The sequence below is a fragment of the Hemitrygon akajei genome, chromosome 2 (genome assembly GCF_048418815.1).
Source record: "Hemitrygon akajei chromosome 2, sHemAka1.3, whole genome shotgun sequence".
In the NCBI taxonomy this organism is placed as follows: domain Eukaryota; kingdom Metazoa; phylum Chordata; class Chondrichthyes; order Myliobatiformes; family Dasyatidae; genus Hemitrygon; species Hemitrygon akajei.
In genome coordinates this window covers 213987687-214008217 of record NC_133125.1, presented here as the reverse complement: position 1 = coordinate 214008217, position 20531 = coordinate 213987687, and positions in this window count along the sequence as shown.

Sequence of the window (20531 nt, the reverse complement as noted above, 5' to 3'; positions counted from 1 at the left end):
GTTTTGCTACAACAAGTGTATGGGACATTGGAAAAAAAGTTGAATTTCCCCATGGGGATGAATAAAGTATCTATCTATCTATCTATCTATCTTTTCTCCTAAGACTGATATTCTGTACATGGTTCTAACTCCATAATCTGTGACACGGACGTGGCAGGAAAACGAACCCAAGTGCAGGACTCCAACGCGGAGGCAGGAGCAGGAGGCAGAATCTCCGTAGCGAGTGTAGAATCGGGACCAGGCTGAGTCAGGACCTGGGAGACTTGGATTACGGAGAGATACGGAGTTGAAGACTTGGAGCAAGGTTCCTCTCTCTCTGAGAGTCGACCAACAATCTGGCAAGGGCTGACCGGAGCTGTCGGGGTCTTATCCTCCGGTGGCTAATGGAAACCAGGTGCTGGTGATTGAGAGGAATTGGGAAAGATTGGGAATCAGGTGTGGGGATTAAGGACCAATTCGGGAGGAAAGGGAAAAGGTGGGAAATGCCAGCCCGGACCATGACATAATCAAGTTCGCAGACAACACCACGGTGGTTGGCCTGATCAGAGGGGATGATGAGACGGTACAGGGATGAGGTCCAGCACCTGGCCGCGTGGGTGTGCCGACAACAACCTAGCCCTTAACACTCAGAAGGCCAAGGAGATCATTGTGAACTTCAGGCATGCTAGGAGCCACACTCACATCCCCATCTACACAAACGGAGCTGTAGTGCAGCGTGTATCAAGCTTCAAGTTCCTTGGTGTCAACATTTCCGAGGATCTCACCTGGTCCCTGAACTCTTCCATCCTGATCAAAAAGGCACAACAGCGCCTTTATTTCCTGTGGAGCATCAAGTAAGCTTACCTCTGTCCCAGGACACTGACGGACTTTTACCGCTGTACCGTTGAGAGCATAGTCACCAACTGCATCTCAGTGTGATATGGAAATTGTCCCATATCGGACCGCAAAGCACTCCAGCGGGTGGGAAAAACTGCCCAGTCGATTACCAGCACTCAGTTGCCCACCATTGAGAACATCTACCATAAACGCTGCCTGGGGCGGGGGGGGGGGGGGGCAAAAAGCATTATCAAGGAGGCATCTCACCCTAGCCATGGACTTTTTACTATTTAAAACCTTTGAAATATTTAATTTTGGGCCCAATTTTATTCATTGGATTAAATAACTTTACTTATCTCACTCTGCTCGGGTCCTTACTAATTTTCTGATCTCTAAACCAATTAAACTCCAACGTGGAACCAGACAAGGATGTCCGTTGTGTCCTTTGCTTTTTGATTTGTTATTAGAAACTTGAGCAATTGCCTTTCGAGAGTCTGAAGATATCACCGGTATCTTATGGAAAGGTACTATTCATAAAGCCTCGCTTTATGGTACTTTTTTAAAATTGCTTTTTATATCTAATGTTACCTATTGCTTTTTATATCTAATGTTACAACTTCTTTACCCTCTATGTTTCTTTTACTGACTAATTTTAGTCAGTTTACAGGACATAAATTGAATTTACATAACAGTGCATTGTTTCCTTTAAATAATTTGATACCAAACGATATTAACATTCCTTTTAAAAATGTAGGAAAACAATTTACATATTTGGGTGTAACAATCACTAAGAATTATAAAGATATATTCAAAGAAAATTTTCTAACCTTAATGAATTATGTGAGAAAGACACTTTCTAATTGGTCGCCTCTCTCCTTATCAATGATTGGTCGAATGAATTCTATTAATATAAATATTTTAACTAAATTTATATACCTTTTTCAAGCCGTACCTGTTTTTATTCCTGTCTTTTTTTTTTATTCTTTAGATTCGAATCTTTCTTCCTATATTTTGAAGAACAGAAATCCCCGATTAAGTAAAGCCCACCTTCAAAAAATTAAGAAGAATGGAGGCCTTGCTCTACCCAAACTTAGGTTATATTATTGGGCAATTAACGTACAGAATCTTACGTTCTGGTTATATTATGTTAATCGTGAGGATTATCCAATATGGGTCTTTTTGGAAGCCAACTCTGTTACGAAATTTTCTGTTATCTCTCTTCTTCGATCCTCTCTTCCTTTATATTTAAATAAATTAACTGACAGTTTGGTGGTTAAACACACTTTGAGGATCTGGCTACAGTTTAGAAATCATTTCGGTTTATTGAGATTTTCCCTTTCTAGTCCTATTTTTTCTATTTTTTTTAAACCAATCTGTTTTTTAAAGAATTAGATAGATTAGGCATTAAACGATTTCAGGATCTGTTTGTTGGATGGACTCTTTCTTCTTTTAAGCAGCTCTAATTGAAATATAACCTATCAAATATCCACTTTTTACCATATCTACAGATTAGAGATTTTTTTAAAGCTCTCACCTACATATATTTCCTACCAGTCCGGATAAGAACATAATAGATGTAATTTTTACTTTGAAACCTTTTGATAATGGTTCAATATCTTATATTTATGGTCTGTTGTTGGGAATGAGAATGGCTGCTTTAGACAAAATTTAAAAAAAAAAAGACTGGGAAAAGTATTTACAGGTTTCGTTATCTGATGAGACCTGGAGTGCTATTTTCAAAATGGTTAATTCTTCATTATGTGCTGATCATTCCCTTCAATTTAAAGTGGTACATAGGGCTCATATGTCTAAAGACAAGCTCTCTCATTTTATTTATTTATTTAGTTATTTTGCAGATAATCTCCTTATTGTGACAGATGTAATAATGGAGAGGCTTCATTAATTCATATGTTTTGGTCATGTTCCAGCCTTGAAAAATATTGCAAAGATGTATTCCAAACTTCCTCTGTACTTTTTAAAGTTAATATTAAGCCCAATCTTTTGACTGCCTTATTTGGTATTGTTGAGGAAAGAGCTATAATTTTGGAGCCTTCTCATTTGTGAGTAGTGGTTTTTATTTCTCTGATGGCTAGGAGGGCGATCTTGCTTAAATGGAAGGAGGTTGCGCCCCCCCCCCCCCCGCACACACATATGCTTATCGTTATACGATGTTATGTCATGTTTAAATTTAGAGAAGATTCGTTCTTTGTTTTCTGATTCTAACCAATATTTTCAAACGCTATGGGGACCCTTTCTGAACTATTTTTAAAAAATCTTTGAATTGCTATTAAAATATAGATCTGGGCTATTATTATAAAACACTCTATGGTAAAGTACTCTTTATTTTCCCTCTTTTTTTAACCAACTAGCTTTGTCTTGTTAGTGGGTGTAGATTTTTAAAAAAAAAATTTAACCATATTATTGTATTTCATAATTCAATGTACTTTATTTGATTGATCATGATTATGGGATATCATGATTGTATCAGGGTGATTTATATATAGTGCATTTTATGCTACCTTATTTTGATTTATACTATGTATCCTTATGAATTCTAAATCTGTGTATATGAAATTTAATAAAAATATTCGAAAAAGAAAGAAAAGAAAAAAGTGAGGCAGTGTTCATAGGGTCAATGTCCATTTAGGAATCGGATGGCAGCGGGGAAGAAACGGTTCCTGAATCACTGAGTGTGTGCCTTCAGGCTTCTACCTCCTTCCTGATGGTAACAAGGAGAAGAAGACATTGTCCTGGGTGATGGGGGTCCATAATGATAGACGCTGCCTTTCTGAGGCACCGCTCCTTGAAGATGTTTTGAATACCATGGAGGCTGGTACCCAAGATGGAGCTGACTAATTTACAAAGTTCTGTAGCTGCTTCTGATGCCGTGCTGTCACACCCCCGCCCCCGCACCGTCCCCAAACCAGATAGAGAAGCGGCCTGTCAAAATGCTCTCCATGGTACATCTATAAAAGTTTTAAACTGCTTTAGGTACCAAACCAAATCTCCTCAAACTCCTAATGAAAGATAGCTGCTGTTCTGGTTAGACCAGATTAGAGCTTCAGAGATTTTGACAGCCAGGAACCTGGCATTGCTCACTCTCTCCACTTCTGTTCCCTCTCTGAGGATTGATTCATGTTCCCTCGTCCTACCCTTTCTGAAGTCCACAATCAGTTCTTTGGTCTTACTGACGTTGAGTGCAAGGTTGTTGCTATAACTCCACTCAACTAGCTGGAATATCTCACTCCTGTACTCCCTCTCGTCACCACCTGAGATCCTACCAACAATGGTTCTATCATCAGCAAATTTACAGATGACATTTGAGCTTTACCCAGCAACACAGAGAAAGTAGAGCTGTGGGTGAGCACACGTCTCTGTTGTGTGCCAGCATTGATTATCAGCGAGGTGGAGATATTATTACCAATCCGCACATATTGTGGTCTTCCAGTTTGGAAGTCAATGATCCAGATGCAGAGGGAGATACAGAGACTCAGGTTCCGTAGCTTATTGATCTGGACTGTAAGAATGATAGTGTTAAACGCTGAGCTACAGTGAATGAACAGCATCCTGATGGAGGTACTTGTATTGTCCAGGTAATCGAAGACCGTGTGAAGAGCCATTGAGATTGTGTGTGCTGTAGACCTATTGTGGCGATAGGCAAATTACAGCAGGTCCAGGTCCTTGCTGAGGCAGGACTTGAATCTTGTCATGACCAACCGTTCAAAGCATTTAATCACTGTCGATGTGGATGCTACCAGGCGATAATCATTAAGGCAGCCCACATCATTCTTCTTAGGCACTGGTATTGTTGACCTTTTGAAGCAGGTGGAAACTTCGCACCATAGCAATGAGAGGTTGAAAATGTACCTGCCAGTTGGTTGGCACAAGTTTTCAGAGCATGACCAGGTAGTCCAACAGGGCCTGCTGCCTGGCGAGGGTTTTTCCTCCCGAAAGCCAGCCTGCCATCGGCCTTCGAGACAGAGATCACAGAGTCACCAGGTGCAGCATGGATCTTCACAATGGTGGTTCTATTCACCCTTTCAAAGCGGACATAGAAGGCGTTGAAATCGTCTGGTAGCATCGGTCACATTTATGCTATTGACATAAGTTGTCTGAAATTTACATGATTATACACATCATTGCAAAGTGCTTTGAGAGACTGGTTCTATCACATCTGAAATCCTGTCTGCCTACTACCCTGGACCGCCATCAATTTGCCTATCACACCAACAGATCAACAGAGGACGTCATCTCCACGGCACTTCACTCTGCCCTGACCCACCTGGACAGCCCCAACTCTACGTCAGCATGCCGTTCATTGACTTTAGTTCGGCATTCAGTACTGTGATACCCCCCCCCCCCCCCCACCCCAACCAAGATGATCGCCAAACTTCACCAGCTTGATATCAGCTCATCCCTCTGCAATTGCACCTTGGACTTTCTGACAAACAGACCCCAATTAGTTAAGTTAGACAACCTCTCTTCCTCCATTCCGACCCTGAACACAGGCCTGCCTCAAGGCTCTGTGTTGAGCCCACTCCTGTACTCCCTTTTCTCCTAAGACTGATATTCTGTACATGGTTCTAACTCCATAATCTGTGACACGGACGTGGCAGGAAAACGAACCCAAGTGCAGGACTCCAACGCGGAGGCAGGAGCAGGAGGCAGAATCTCCGTAGCGAGTGTAGAATCGGGACCAGGCTGAGTCAGGACCTGGGAGACTTGGATTACGGAGAGATACGGAGTTGAAGACTTGGAGCAAGGTTCCTCTCTCTCTGAGAGTCGACCAACAATCTGGCAAGGGCTGACCGGAGCTGTCGGGGTCTTATCCTCCGGTGGCTAATGGAAACCAGGTGCTGGTGATTGAGAGGAATTGGGAAAGATTGGGAATCAGGTGTGGGGATTAAGGACCAATTCGGGAGGAAAGGGAAAAGGTGGGAAATGCCAGCCCGGACCATGACATAATCAAGTTCGCAGACAACACCACGGTGGTTGGCCTGATCAGAGGGGATGATGAGACGGTACAGGGATGAGGTCCAGCACCTGGCCGCGTGGTGTGCCGACAACAACCTAGCCCTTAACACTCAGAAGGCCAAGGAGATCATTGTGAACTTCAGGCATGCTAGGAGCCACACTCACATCCCCATCTACACAAACGGAGCTGTAGTGCAGCGTGTATCAAACTTCAAGTTCCTTGGTGTCAACATTTCCGAGGATCTCACCTGGTCCCTGAACTCTTCCATCCTGATCAAAAAGGCACAACAGCGCCTTTATTTCCTGCGGAGCATCAAGTAAGCTTACCTTTGTCCCAGGACACTGACGGACTTTTACCGCTGTACCGTTGAGAGCATACTCACCAACTGCATCTCAGTGTGGTATAGAAATTGTCCCATATCGGACCGCAAAGCACTCCAGTGGGTGGGGAAAACTGCCCAGCGGATTATCAGCACTCAGTTGCCCACCATTGAGAACATCTACCATAAACGCTGCCTGGGCAGGGCGAAAAGCATTATCAAGGAGGCATCTCACCCTAACCATGGACTTTTTACTCCTCTCCCATCCGGTAGGTACTACAGGAGCCTCCGCTCCCGCACCAGCAGGCACAGGAAGAGCTTCTTCCCTGAGGCTGTGACCCTGCTGAACCTCACATCACAGCGCTAAGCAGTATTGCACCCATATTTTACTGTCTCAGTACTTTTAAATTTGTGTGCTGTAGCACTTATTCGCAGTTATTTTGTAAATAACACTATTCTTTGCATTTCTGGTTAGATGCCAACTGCATTTCATTGGCTTTGTATCTCTACTTGACACAATGACAATAAAGTTAAATCTAAGCTAATCTAATCTAATATCGCAAGTGACACTAAATTAGGTGGTGCTGCACATAGTTCAGAGGGGATCATCTGGCAACATGGGCTGAGGATTGGCAAATGGCCTTCAAACCAGATAAACCGGCAGAATTGCACTTTGATACAGTGAAGGCTGGTGCACTGGGGAGTCTTATGGAAAAGGAGAAGGTGGTATTGTTATTTTCCCAGGAAGGAAGTGCTAAAAAACGAGAGGACATTAGTTCAACAACAGAGGTGAGAGATTTTAAATGTTAAGTGTGGAGAGTTAATTGGATTGTCTTTGTGCATAAGGATTGGAAGTGGACTTTTAAAAATGCATCCAAGAGAGTTTTATTTGCCAGTATATAGGCAGTCCCACTGAGAGCTGGGCAGGGAGGAGGGCAAAATGTCAGTCGATAATGCCAGTACTACGTGATAGTGATGGTAAGAATTGGAGGAGATGGCAGTTGAATGCGTGGCAGAGGAGTTGGTGCAGGGGGCAGGGTTTTAGATTTTTGGACCATTGGGATCTTTTCTGGGGAAGTTGGGACCTGTACAGGTTGGATGGGTTGCACCTGAACTCGAGGGGGAGCAATATCCTTGCTGGCAGGTTTGCTAGCATGGTTCAGGAGGATTTAAACTAATTTGCAAGGGGGATGGGACCCGGAGAGATAGAGCAGTGAAAGAAGTGCATGGAGTAAAGCCAGATCTAACATATAGAGAGGCTTTGAGGAAAGAGAAGCAGAATAAAGGGTGTAAAGTTAGTAAGGTCGAAGGGCTAAAGTGTGTGTATTTCAATGCAAGAAGCATCAGGAACAAAGGTGATGAACTGAGAGCTTGGATACATACATGGAATTATAATGTAGTGGCCATTACAGAGATTTGGCTGGCACCAGGGTAGGAATGGATTCTCAATATTCCTGGATTTCAGTGCTTTAAAAGGGATAGAGAGGGGGGGGAAAGGGGGGGGGAGGGGTGGCATTACTGGTCAGGGATACTATTACAGCTGCAGAAAGGGTGGGTAATGTAGCAGGATCCTCTTTTGAGTCAGTATGGGTGGAAGTCAGGAACAGGAAGGAAGCAGTTACTCTATTGGAAGTATTCTATAGGCCCCCTGGTAGCAGTAGAGATACCGAGGAGCAGATTGGGAGGCAGATTTTTGGAAAGGTGCAAAAATAACAGGGTTGTTAGCATGGGTGACTTTAACTTCCCTAATATTGATTGGCACCTGATTAGTTCCAATGGTTTAGATGGGGCAGAATTTGTTAAGTGTGTCCAGGATGGATTCCTGTCACAGTGTGTTGACAGACCGACGAGGGGGAATGCCATACTAGATCTAGTATTAGGTAATGAACCGGGTCAGGTCACAGATCTGTCAGTGGGTGAGCATCTGGGGGACAGCGATCAACGCTCCCTGACCTTTAGCATTATCATGGAAAAGGATAGAATCAGAGAGGACAGGAAAATTTTTAATTGGGGAAGGGCAGATTATGAGGCTATAAGGCTAGAACTTGCAGGTGTGAATTGGGATAATGTTTTTGCAGGGAAATGTACTATGGACATGTGGTCAATGTTTAAGGATCTCTTGCAGGATGTTAGGGATAAATTTGTCCCGGTGAGGAAGATAAAGAATGGTGGGGTGAAGGAACCGTGGGTGACAAGTGAAGTGGAAAATCTAGTCAGGTGGAAGAAGGCAGCATACATGAGGTTTAGGAAGCAAGGATCAGATGGGTCTATTGAAGAATATAGGGTAGCAAGAAAGGAGCTTAAGAAGGGGGCATGAGAAGGCCTTGGCGAGTAGGGTAAAGGAAAATCCCAAGGCATTCTTCAATTATGTGAAGAACAAAAGGATGACAGGAGAGAAGGTAGGACCAATTAGAGATAAAAGTGGGAAGATGTGCCTGGAAGCTGTGGAAGTGAGCGAGGTCCTCAATGAATACTTCTCTTTGGCATTCAGCAATGAGAGGGAACTTAAAGACGGTGAGGACAATATGAGTGAGGTTGATGTTCTGGAGCATGTTGATTTTAAGGGAGAGGAGGTGTTGGAATTGTTAAAATACATTAGGATGGATAAGTCCCCGGGGCCTGATGGAATATTCCCCAGGCTGCTCCACGAGGCAGAGGGAAGAGATTGCTGAACCTCTGGCTAGGATCTTTATGTCCTCGTTGTCCACGGGAATGGTACCGGAGGATTGGAGGAAGGCGAATGTTGTCCCCTTGTTCAAAAGAGGTAGTAGGGATAGTCTAGGTAATTATAGACCAGTGAGCCTTACGCCTGTGGTGGGAAAGCTGTTGGAAAAGATTCTTAGAGATAGGATCTATGGGCATTTAGAGAATCATGGCCTGATCAGGGACAGTCAGCATGGCTTTGTGAAGGGCAGATCGTGCATATCAAGCCTGATAGAGTTCTTTGAGGAGGTGACCAGGCATATAGATGAGGGTAGTGCAGTGGATGTGATCTACATGGATTTTAGTAAGGCATTTGACAAGGTTCCACACAGCAGACTTATTCAGAAAGTCAGAAGGCATGGGATCCAGGGAAGTTTGGCCAGGTGGATTCAGAATTGGCTTGCCTGCAGAAGGCAGAGGGTCTTGGTGGAGGGAGTACATTCAGATTGGATGGTTGTGACTAGTGGTGTCCCACAAGGATCTGTTCTGGGACCTCTACTTTTTGTGATTTTTATTAACGACCTGGATGTGGGGGTAGAAGGGTGGGTTGGCCAATTTGCAGACGACACAAAGGTTGGTGGTGTTGTAGATAGTGTAGAGGTTTGTCGAAGATTGCAGAGAGACATTGATAGGATGCAGAAATGGGCTGAGAAGTGGCAGATGGAGTTCAACCCGCAGAAGTGTGAGGTGGTACACTTCGGAAGGACAAACTCCAAGGCAGAGTATAAAGTAAATGGCAGGATACTTGGTAGTGTGGAGGAGCAGAGGGATCTGGGGGTACATATTCACAGATCCCTGAAAATTGCCTCACAGGTAGATAGGGTGGTAACAAAGCTTATGGGGTGTTAGCTTTCATAAGTCGAGGGATAGATTTTAAGAGATGTGATGTAATGATGCAGCTGTATAAAACTCTAGTTTGGCCACACTTGGAGTACTGTGTCCAGTTCTGGTCACCTCAGTATAGGAAGGATGTGGAAGCATTGGAAATAGTACAGAGGAGATCTACCAGGATGCTGCCTGGTTTAGAGAGTATGGATTATGATCAGAGATTAAAGGAGCTAGGGCTTACTCTTTGGAGAGAAGGAGGATGAGAGGAGACATGATAGAGGTATACAAGATATTAAGAGGAATAGACAGAGTGGACAGCCAGTGCCTCTTCCCAGGGCACCACTGCTCAGTACAAGAGGACATGGCTTTAATATAAAGGGAGGGAAGTTCAAGGGGGATATTAGAGGAAGGTCTTTCACTCAGAGAGTGGTTGGTGCTTGGAATGCACTGCCTGAGTCAGTGGTGGAGGCAGATACACTGGTGAAGTTTAAGAGACTACTAGACAGGTATATGGATGAATTTAAGGTGGGGGTTTATATGGGAGGCAGGGTTTGAGGGTCGGCACAACATTGTGGGCCGAAGGACCTGTAATGTTCTGTACTACTCTGTGTTCTATGTTCTATAAGATCATTGGAACTCGTCAACACAGAACACAGGATGTTACAAATCAATTCTGGGATAGGGAGATGGATAGTTGGAAATTAAGGCCCTTTTCATGTTCATAAAGCAATTCTCAATTGTGTGGGTCACAAGTAGTTACAGTGCCTTGAAAAAATATTCAGCCCCAACACTTTGTTCATAGAGATGAGAATTACAATGAGGTGTTTGGAACAACGTAACTGAGAATCTTTTTTTTTTGGTGAAGCTTATGCTCTTGTTTCCGGCATAAGAGCACAGGCACGTGGACAAAGGTAAGGCATAAGAAACTAAAAATTCAAAAACTGAAATATTGGCAGTTCATAGGTATTTATATCCTTCTGTCAGTCCTAAGTTGAATTATTACAGCCAATAGTTATTTTGGATAAGTGTGTATTATCTTTGCGTGATGAAACAAGACGTGCCCATTCCTCCTTGCCGAATTGCTCAAGTTGTGCCACCTTAGTTGGATAGCAAACCCGCGGTCTTGCCAGAGAAATTCTTTTGGGTTAATGTCAAGTCTCTGACTGGGCCATTCACGGACGTCAATTTTCTTCATTTGAAGCTACTCCATGGCTGCTCCTGCAGTACGCTTTATGGTGTTCTGATGAGTATCAATCTTCCTCTCCAGTGTAAGCTTTCTAGCAGATTTTTATCCAGCGTCTCCTTGTATTTAGCAGCATTTATCTTCCCATCAACTCTCAATAGATTTTGGTTCCCTGCAGTTGACATGTATCGCATAGAATGATGCTACCTCCACCATACTTTACAGTAGGAAAGATGTTAGCTGGCTGATATGCAGCATCAGATTTACACCACATGCACTGGTTAGTGTTGAGGCCAAAAGTTTACATATTAGACCCATCTGACCAGAATAACTTATTCTACATCTTTAAAGTACCTTCTAAATGACTCTTTACAAATTCCTTACAGATAAGAATGTGCTTTATTTTTTTAAACCAGACGTTCTACCTTCGTATTCTTCCATAAAAATAAACAATTTGTGAAGGACAAAGATTGTGGAACCAGGAAATACACTTACAAGTCCCTTTCTCCTCCAGTGACCAAGTTTAGAGGGGTCGACCTGACCTCGGTAGTGTGGTTGTGGTTTCATGTTTTCCCCATTTTTCACACTGAGCTCTGAGGTATGTCCAATGCATTTGTGACGGCCTTGTATCATTCCTCAGATTTGTGGTTCTCTATTATCATTTCACTGAAATGTGTTCTTTTATCTTCATTTTTGGTTTGTCTGTTTAAAATCTTCATAGACTTTACAGTGAGAGGGGATATTGTTTCCTTTAGAATTCATTGAAAGCGGGTGATCCTCCCAAATTCTAATGCAGCAAATTGGGTGAGTAAGTAAGGTTATACAGTATTTAGCATCAAAGGAAAGTTAGTGCAGCAGTTACAAAGGTTGTGGATACTTTCTCAGCCTCACATTTTGGTTTAACCCTTCCATACAGTTCGAGTCAATTTTGACTCTTTTTGACCTTTGACCGCAGTGAGAAATCCCTAAACACCGTTTTTCCAGATGAAATTGTATGACTTTTCCTAAAGTGACTCAAAATGCGCCAAAATGAAAAGATTTTTAAAAAATAAATTTTTGTACTGGTGGTACAATTTTAGCAACACTGAAGCTGTTCCGGGTCAAATTTTACCCATACCGATTGCAAGCCAGGGAAATATGGGATAAGTATATTGGCAGCCTGTGATGCGCTTTCCAGTTATGCTTAGAATATGTAAGTGTACACTGGGAAGCCAGCTGTGGGAGGCCCGGAGAGAAAGCAAGGCATGCGCGTCGTGTTGACATGACAGAAGGGCTGAAAGGACACAACGTGACCCGTGACAACTTCTTAACGTCTCATGAGCTTGGTCAGGCGCTCCTGAAGAAGAAAATCACAATGGTGGGTACTGTGAGAAGGAACAAGCCGGAGCTGCTACCTGCTCTGACTGAAAGAAGGGGGAGAGACGTCTTGTCTTCTAAGTTTGCGTTCACCTATGACACCATAGTTGAGTCGAATATGGCGAAGGAGAACAAGAATGTGATCCTCATGAGCACTTTACATAAGGCTGCAAAGGTAAGCGATCAGGGGGACAGAAAACCAGCCATCACCCTGGACTATAATGCCAACAAAGGGGGGGAAGGGGTTGACAACCTTGAAAAAGACACAGGCACATACAGCAATATGAGGAGAACAGCCCGCTGGCCTCTCGATATATTTCATAATATCATTGACATTTCCACATACAATGTCTTTGTCATCTGCAGTGACCTGAGCCCTACCTGGAGAGCAAGCAAGAGGAACTGGAGGAGGTTCTTTTTGGAGGAGCTTGGAAAGGTCCTTTTGACTCCTTCTACGCAAAGGCGGGAACACCTTCCTGCGCACCATTCTCAGCAGCAGTGGTAAGGGCAGTGCAGCAATCTGAACCTGGCCCTGCTCAACATGTCCCACAAGAGGCCAAAACAGGGGGAGAGAAGAGAAGGAGATGCAACTTCTGCCCTGGGAAAAAGGACTGCAAAACATCGACTACTTGCTGCAAATGTGGTCTACTCATATGCAAGGGCCACACACGCAAGGTTTCCCACGACTGCTTTGAATTCAAAGACTAGTTTGCAAATAGCAACTACTTTTTGTTTAGTTTTTTGGTAAAATGTTATTTACTATTGAATTAATAGTTAATAGTTATAATTGGATAGTAGTTAGTGGGATTTTTAATGATATAGCAGTGAATACAGTGTTTGCTGGTTGTAACGGCTCAAATGGGTATATAATCATGGTTATATAATAAACCCCACAGTTCCAGAAAGTTCTTGCCATTTTCAGTTTCAATAAAATATATTTAATTCTTTATGGCTGTTATGTTTTCATGTCTTAGGTAAAATAGGGCATTATATTGTGTGACAGTGTATGTTTATCTCCAACGACGAGTGGTGTTAAACCTAAAATGTAGGAGCTCAACCCTCTTTTTATCATGTTATATGCACCACGAGCAAATGGGAGTTTTCTGCAGCTGATCCGATACGTTTCTGTTCCTGGTACTCAGGAGCCATCACACCATCCTGCTATCTCTTTTACAGACACTGAATTTCAATTCTTCTCTCAACTACTGTCCCCCCATGATCCCTACCTCCCCTACTGGGCATCAGAGACACACTCAGTGCCAGCAGCCTGGCTGCTGCGATTGTGTCATCTCCCGTCAGTATTCAGACCGTGTACTTGTTATGAGGAGAGCAGTCACTGGGCGACCCTGCACGGCCTGACTCTTCCTCCTCTATCTCCTAATGATCCCCAAACTTATCAGCAACCTGCACCTTAGGTGTGACTATCTCACTAATGATCTGGTCCCGGTGTCCGAGATAATCTTTGGTTGGTCGATCAACACCTCTATTTCCTTCATACGATCAGTTAGGAGCTGTTGCTGGTGCACTTCCCTCGTGTGAAGTTATCGGAGACACTGACCAACTCCCTGATCTCCCACATCCTGAGGCAGAGCATGTCACTGGCATAACGGCCATTCCAGACACTCCATTAGGGAGAGGGTTTCTGTGGAAAACCTCTGAAATTTGACGTCCCAGAGTACAACACTTCATCTGTCATTTCTCTGCCCACATTTCTAACTGGCCTATGTTCCGCTGAATCCTTTGGCATTCTTCTCCAACATCCACAACTGGCCCCAAATTTTTGTGTCAACTATATAGTTTTCTGGTTTGTCACTATAGCCCTTGTTAAAGGGGTAAACAATATTGTCTTATCTGCAGCCCTCTGCAGCAACATGTGTAATTAAAAAGAGACTATAAAGATCTCTGTGAAGGCACCAGAAATCTGCAATATTCCCTCACTATCTAAATAACCTGGAAACCTATACAATCCTGGTGATTTTTCCACCTTCGTGTTCTTTGAGAGTCCTGACGCTCCCACCAGCTGGTTATCGATTTCCGTCGAATATCGGCATATCCTTTCTGATCTTTCTTTCCTCCTTTACGTTCTGTTTGATAAATACTGATGTGAATTATTCATTTGATGATTTGACCACATATTCTGGATCCAGGCATACTTTCACTCCGCTCCCACTGAGTTGTCTACATTCCTGCTTTCTCCGTGGCGCCCCTTGTGTTTTTAATGCATGGACAAGGTGATTTGGTATTCTCTCCAGTCTTTCTCAGCTTAATCATTTCAACTCTGATTCTCTGTTTAATTTGCATATTATTAGTACTACCTTATGATGTTTACAACAACTGCAGTCGCTCTGTATAAATGCGATTGCAATCCCTGCTGACTGATAGGGTTTCTATAATGCCATGTCTTTACGTCTAAGTGGTATCAATATGGCCTCACCAGATGATTCAGGTAAGATTGATGCCCTCTCTACAGATCATATTTATATCGATTGCATTCAAGACGGTAACTCCTCCTCTCCTCTTATATGCATGACCATATACTTGTTAAACAAGAAAAAGTATTGGCTCGTCTGCAGACCTCTGTAGCAACTTGTGTAATTAAAAAGAGACTACAAAGATTTCTATGAAGGCACCAGCAATCTGCAATCTTCCCTCACTCTCTCAGTAAACTGGAATGATCCTATCTAATCCTGGTGCTTTTCCACCTTTGTATTCTTTGAGAGTCCCGACGCTCCCACCGGCTAGTTATTAATGTGCCATGGAATATCAGCATATCCTTCCATATTCACCACTGTGAGGGAACTTGATGACGGTGAGGACAATATGAGTGAGGTTCATGTTCTGAGCATGTTGATATTAAGGTTGAGGAGGTGTTGGAGTTGTTAAAATACATTAGGACGGATAAGTCCTCGGGGCCTGACGGAATATTCCCCAGGCTGCTCCACGAGGCAAGGGAAGAGATTGCTGAACCTCTGGCTAGGATCTTTATGTCCTCGTTGTCCACGGGAATGGTACCGGAGGACTGGAGGGAGGCGAATGTTGTCCTCTTGTTCAAAAAAGGTAGTAGGGATAGTCCAGGTCATTATAGACCAGTGAGCCTTACGCCTGTGGTGGGAAAGCTGTTGGAAAAGATTCTTAGAGATAGGATCTATGGGCATTTAGAGAATCATGGTCTGATCAGGGACAGTCAACATGGCTTTGTGAAGGGCAGATCATGCCTAGCAAGCCAGATAGAGTTCTTTGAGGAGGTGGCCAGGCATATAGGTGAGGGCAGTGCAGTGGATGTGATCTACATGGATTTTAGTAAGGCATTTGACAAGGTTCCACACGGTAGGCTTATTCAGAAAGTCAGAAGGCATGGGATCCAGGGAAGTTTGGCCAGGTGGATTCAGAATTGGCTTGCCTGCAGAAGGCAGAGGGTCATGTTGGAGGGAGTACATTCAGATTGGATGGTTGTGACTAGTGGTGTTCCACAAGGATCTGTTCTGGGACCTCTACTTTTTGTGATTTTTATTAACGACCTGGATGTGGGGGTAGAAGGGTGGATTGGAAGTTTGCAGACGACACAAAGGTTGGTGGTGTTGTAGATAGTGTAGAGGATTGTCAAAGATTGCAGAGAGACATTGATAGGATGCAGAAGTGGGCTGAGAAGTGGCAGATGGAGTTCAACCCGGAGAAGTGTGAGGTGGTACACTTTGGAAGGACAAACTCCAAGGCAGAGTACAAAGTAAATGGCAGGATACTTGGTAGTGTGGAGGAGCAGAGGGATCTGGGAGTACATGTCCAGAGATCCCTGAAAGTTGCCTCACAGGTAGATAGGGAAGGTAAGAAAGCTTATGGGGTGTTAGTTTTCATAAGTCGAGGGATAGAGTTTAAGAGTCGCAATGTAATGATGCAGCTCTATAAAACTCTAGTTAGGCCACACTTGGAGTACTGTGTCCAGTTCTGGTCGCCTCACTATAGGAAGGATGTGGAAGCATTGGAAAGGGTACAGAGGAGATTTACCAGGACGCTGCCTGGTTTAGAGAGTATGGATTATGATCAGAGATTAAGGGAGCTAAGGCTTTACTCTTTGGAGAGACGGAGGATGAAAAGAGACATGATAGAAGTGTACAAGATATTAAGAGGAATAGATAGAGTGGACAGCCAGCGCCTCTTCCCCAGGGCACCACTGCTCAGTACAAGAGGACATGGCTTTAAGGTAAGGGGAGGGAAGTTCAAGGGGGATATTAGAGGAAGGTTTTTCACTCAGAGAGTTGTTCGTGCGTGGAATGCACTGCCTGAGTCAGTGGTGGAGGCAGATACACTAGTGAAGTTTAAGAGACTACTAGACAGGTATATGGATGTATTTAAGGTGAGGGGTTATATAGGAGGCAGGGTTTGAGGGTCGGCACAACATTGTGGGCCGAAGGGCCTGTAATGTGCTGTACTATTCTATGTTCTATGTTCTATCTTTCTTTCCACCTTCACTTTCTGTTTGATGAATACCGATGTGAATTGTTCATCTAGTGATATGACCACTTTTTCTAGCTCCAGGCGTACTTTCACTCCTCCATCACTGAGTTGCCTACATTCTTGCTTTCTCCATGGCGTGTTTTTAAAGTATGTACAAGGTGATTTGGTAATCTCTCCAGTCTTGCTCAGCAAAATCATTTCACCTCCCCCACTATCACTGATTATCTGTTTAATTTGAAAATTGCTGACTATTCATTGAGCCTTGTCTAATTTCCACATCCTTAACTCTCCTTATGGTTCATTTTCCAGTTTAACTGCATTTGCAACATCTCTGATCATTCAATATTCTTAGATCTTAGATTCTTGTATTTCCCCCTCACAGAACCCATTTGAATTTTGAACCACTTGGCTTTAGATAACTCTCACAGGTCAGGTATGAGTTATCGAGTCACAGCTGCTCCCAGTCCCTGCTCTCCCCAGGTCCTGCCGAACATAGTTCTCATTAGCTTGAAACACACATAAAATGCCTTAGAAAATCAGCAGTCAACTCAGCATCTATGTAAAAGTAAACTGTCAACGTTTCGGGTTGAGGGCGTCCAACAGGAAAAATAGATGAGAAGTCAAGAAACACAGGTGGGGGAAGGTGAGGGTGAAGTAGAAGGTGATAGGTTATCATTAGCTTGCCCTTAGTTTGGTAAATTTCACCAAGACTGTGTCCTTCTTTAGGGATTATTGATATTGAAATGGTGTCCCAGTTAAATTAATCAGTTGCAAGGTTCATGTCCCAATGCAAGGTGTCTTAAATGTCCCTAATGCATCTGCCTTTACCACCAACCCCAGCAGCGAATTGCACATTGTCTGTGTTTAAAGATTAACCTCAGATATCACCCCCGCAATAATTTTCTCCAATCACCTCAAAATAAAGTCTTCTTGTTTTAGCCAATTCCATCGGGAAAAAAATTCTCTAGCTGTCCCCTCGATTGATGCCTCCTATCATTTTGTACAGCTCTTTTAAGTCATCTCTCATCCTGCTTCCCTCCAAAGGGAAAAGCCAATCTTACTCCACCTATCTCACAAGATAGTTTCTGTGAAGTTCAATGTTGAAAGGAGATATATTGTTGAAGTAGAAATGCCACCATATACATTTTGTTGCAGGCATACACAATAAATACAAAAAAACCCCACAAAGGAATCAGTGAAAATGCACACAATAAAGACGGAGAAAACACAATGAATTGTCTAAATAAACAAAAAACAAAATAAAATCATAACAAATGCAAACTAAATATTGAGAACATGATTTGTGGAGTCCCTGGATGTGACTTCATTGTTATGCTGAGTGACATTATCCTCTCTGCTTCCAAAGCCTGGTCGTTGAGGGGTAATAGCTATTCCTGAACCTGGTGCTGTGGGACCTGAGGCTCCTGTAACTCTTTTTTATGACAGCATCCAGAAGCAATCATCACCTGGATGATGGGGTCCTTGATGATGGATACTGCTTTCCTATGACAGTGCTCCTTGTAGATGTGCTCATTGGTGGGGACGTCTTTACCTGTGATGGATTGGCTGCATCCACAACTTTTCTATTGCTATTCCATCAAGGACATTGGCGTTTCTAAACCACACCATTCAAGCTATTCACTCTAGATCTTAAGAGCATTATCAAAGTTTTAGATGAAATGTTAAATCTGCACAAACTCACATAGTATAGGCCGGAAATACTGGTAAACCTTTCCAGGATGCCAACAAATTCCGATCCTCTGAGTCTCCACACCAAGATAATCTCAGTAAATATTTGGGAAATAACAGTCACGCACTACTCTATTGCTTTTACAACTTTCCATAACATGCCTACATTGATATTTCTCTTTCTACCGGTGGCATTTCAAAACACTTTGGAAATCGAAGCACATATCATTCAAATTTCTCCTTTATCATTCCCCTAAATGATGCCCAATGGGAGGAAGGCGATAGATAGTGCCCATGAATTGCAGTCCATTATCAGGGTTTTACAAGTTTCTGTCATTGAAGTGCTGTGTTTGTCCTCCATGTCCTCCTCCTCAGTGAACGCCATTGAATGTAAAGTGTTCATTTTCAACCTCGCATGCTAACTCTGCCTCCAGGCATAATCTGCAATGTTTGTCCTTGAATGGTCCTAGCCCTCTCCCTACTATACTGTTGTTTTCACTGCAGGCATAAAATGCTTTGGGATTCTCATTGATCCTCCTCATTGAAGATATTTCCTGGTCACTGTTTACTGTCGTGATTCATAGTGCCACTTGTTTCTTGCTACCAGTATGATCCTCCAAGACCCTGTCCAATTTCACCTTCCCAGACCTTACATATGACTCCTTTTACATTTTTTAAACAAATACAATATTTCTCATCACCCTAAGTTCCAGAATGTCCCTGTCCTTCTCTACCTTCCTCACATGGACGGGGATCTCCTGACTTCTGACCGGCTGAACTGTAAGTGACTCTCATATGTCAGACATCAGTTAACATTAGCTTCATCCAGTAACAACCAGTAACATCAGCTCCCAAACTGCTCTCTATGATTCCTCCCAATTCTGCTGTATTTTGTCTTCCACAAATTTACATTCATCCACCTGCAGGTCCATCTAAGCCTCAGGTGGTAAGGGAGTCCCAGTCATCCTGGGGAGACTATTCACCCACTACAGCTACTCTATTGTTTTTTTACATCAAACCGTAACCTGCTGGCATGTCTTTTCCTCTCTCTTACTGGCTATTGGAAGGCCTACAGTATAATCCCACCACAGTAACTGCAGCTTTCTTATTCCTGAGTTCTACTCACATTGTCTTACTGGATCAGCCTCTAGGATGACCTCAACCTTATGACATTCTGCCTGATCAGCAGTACATCTCCCTGACCTGTTTTAGCTCCCTCTGGACTGTCTGAATCATATAAATGTTTAGATTCCAGTCCTAACCTTCTCTCAACCAGCTCTCTGTAATGGATGAATCACTGTGCCATGTAATAATACAGGATTTGAGTCCATCTGCTTTAACTATTCTACACCCTGCACTGAAATAAACTCACTTTTGCCCTTCGCTGCCACTGTGCTCATTAACGTGGCCCCATTTTGAATTTCTCTTGGGGTTCTTCGACCTCATCTCTACATTCCGCTCATTGCTAATTACTGCCTGTAGCTCTGGATCTCAAAACCCTCTCCACATGCCACATGATAGAAAGTCATCAGGGTGGCTCCAGTATGCTTCACTGTGAGAATATTGGTACCCCTTCAGTGTAACCACACTCCTTAAACCAGTCCCCACTTATCCTGGAAGAGAGCCCAATGATCTGTGTTCCTGATGCACTCCCTCCTGCACAGACTGTCAGCGGCACATTTAAGAGTACCAGCTTACCATCTCTTACCTCGCAAGCATGTGGCACCTGAAGGAATCCTGAAATCATCACCACAGAGTTCCTACTTCTTAACTCTCTGCCCAACTCCCTGAATTCTCTTTGCTGGATCTTGTCTCCCTGTTGTTAGTTCTAATAAGGTTAATGACCTCTGGCTGTTCACCCTGCCTTTACAGAATGGTCTGTACCTTTTCAGAGACATCCTTGTCCCTGGCATGATGAAGGTAACGTACCATCCTATAATCTCACTCATTTCCATAGATACTCCTGCCTGTGCCCATCCCACTCCCCCGCTAAATGGTTTCTCTACAAGCTGATCTCAGCGTTGGAGGGAAACACAGATCCGACAATGTCACGCAGCCTGATTTTTTTCTCTCTCTCCCTGTCTCCCTCACGATGTCTCATTCACTTCACTATCTCTCTCCCTCACTCTCTTTCTCTATCTCTCCCACACGCTCACTCTCGCGTCCTCTCCCTTGCGCCCTCTCCCTCTCGTCTACTTCCCTGCGCCCTC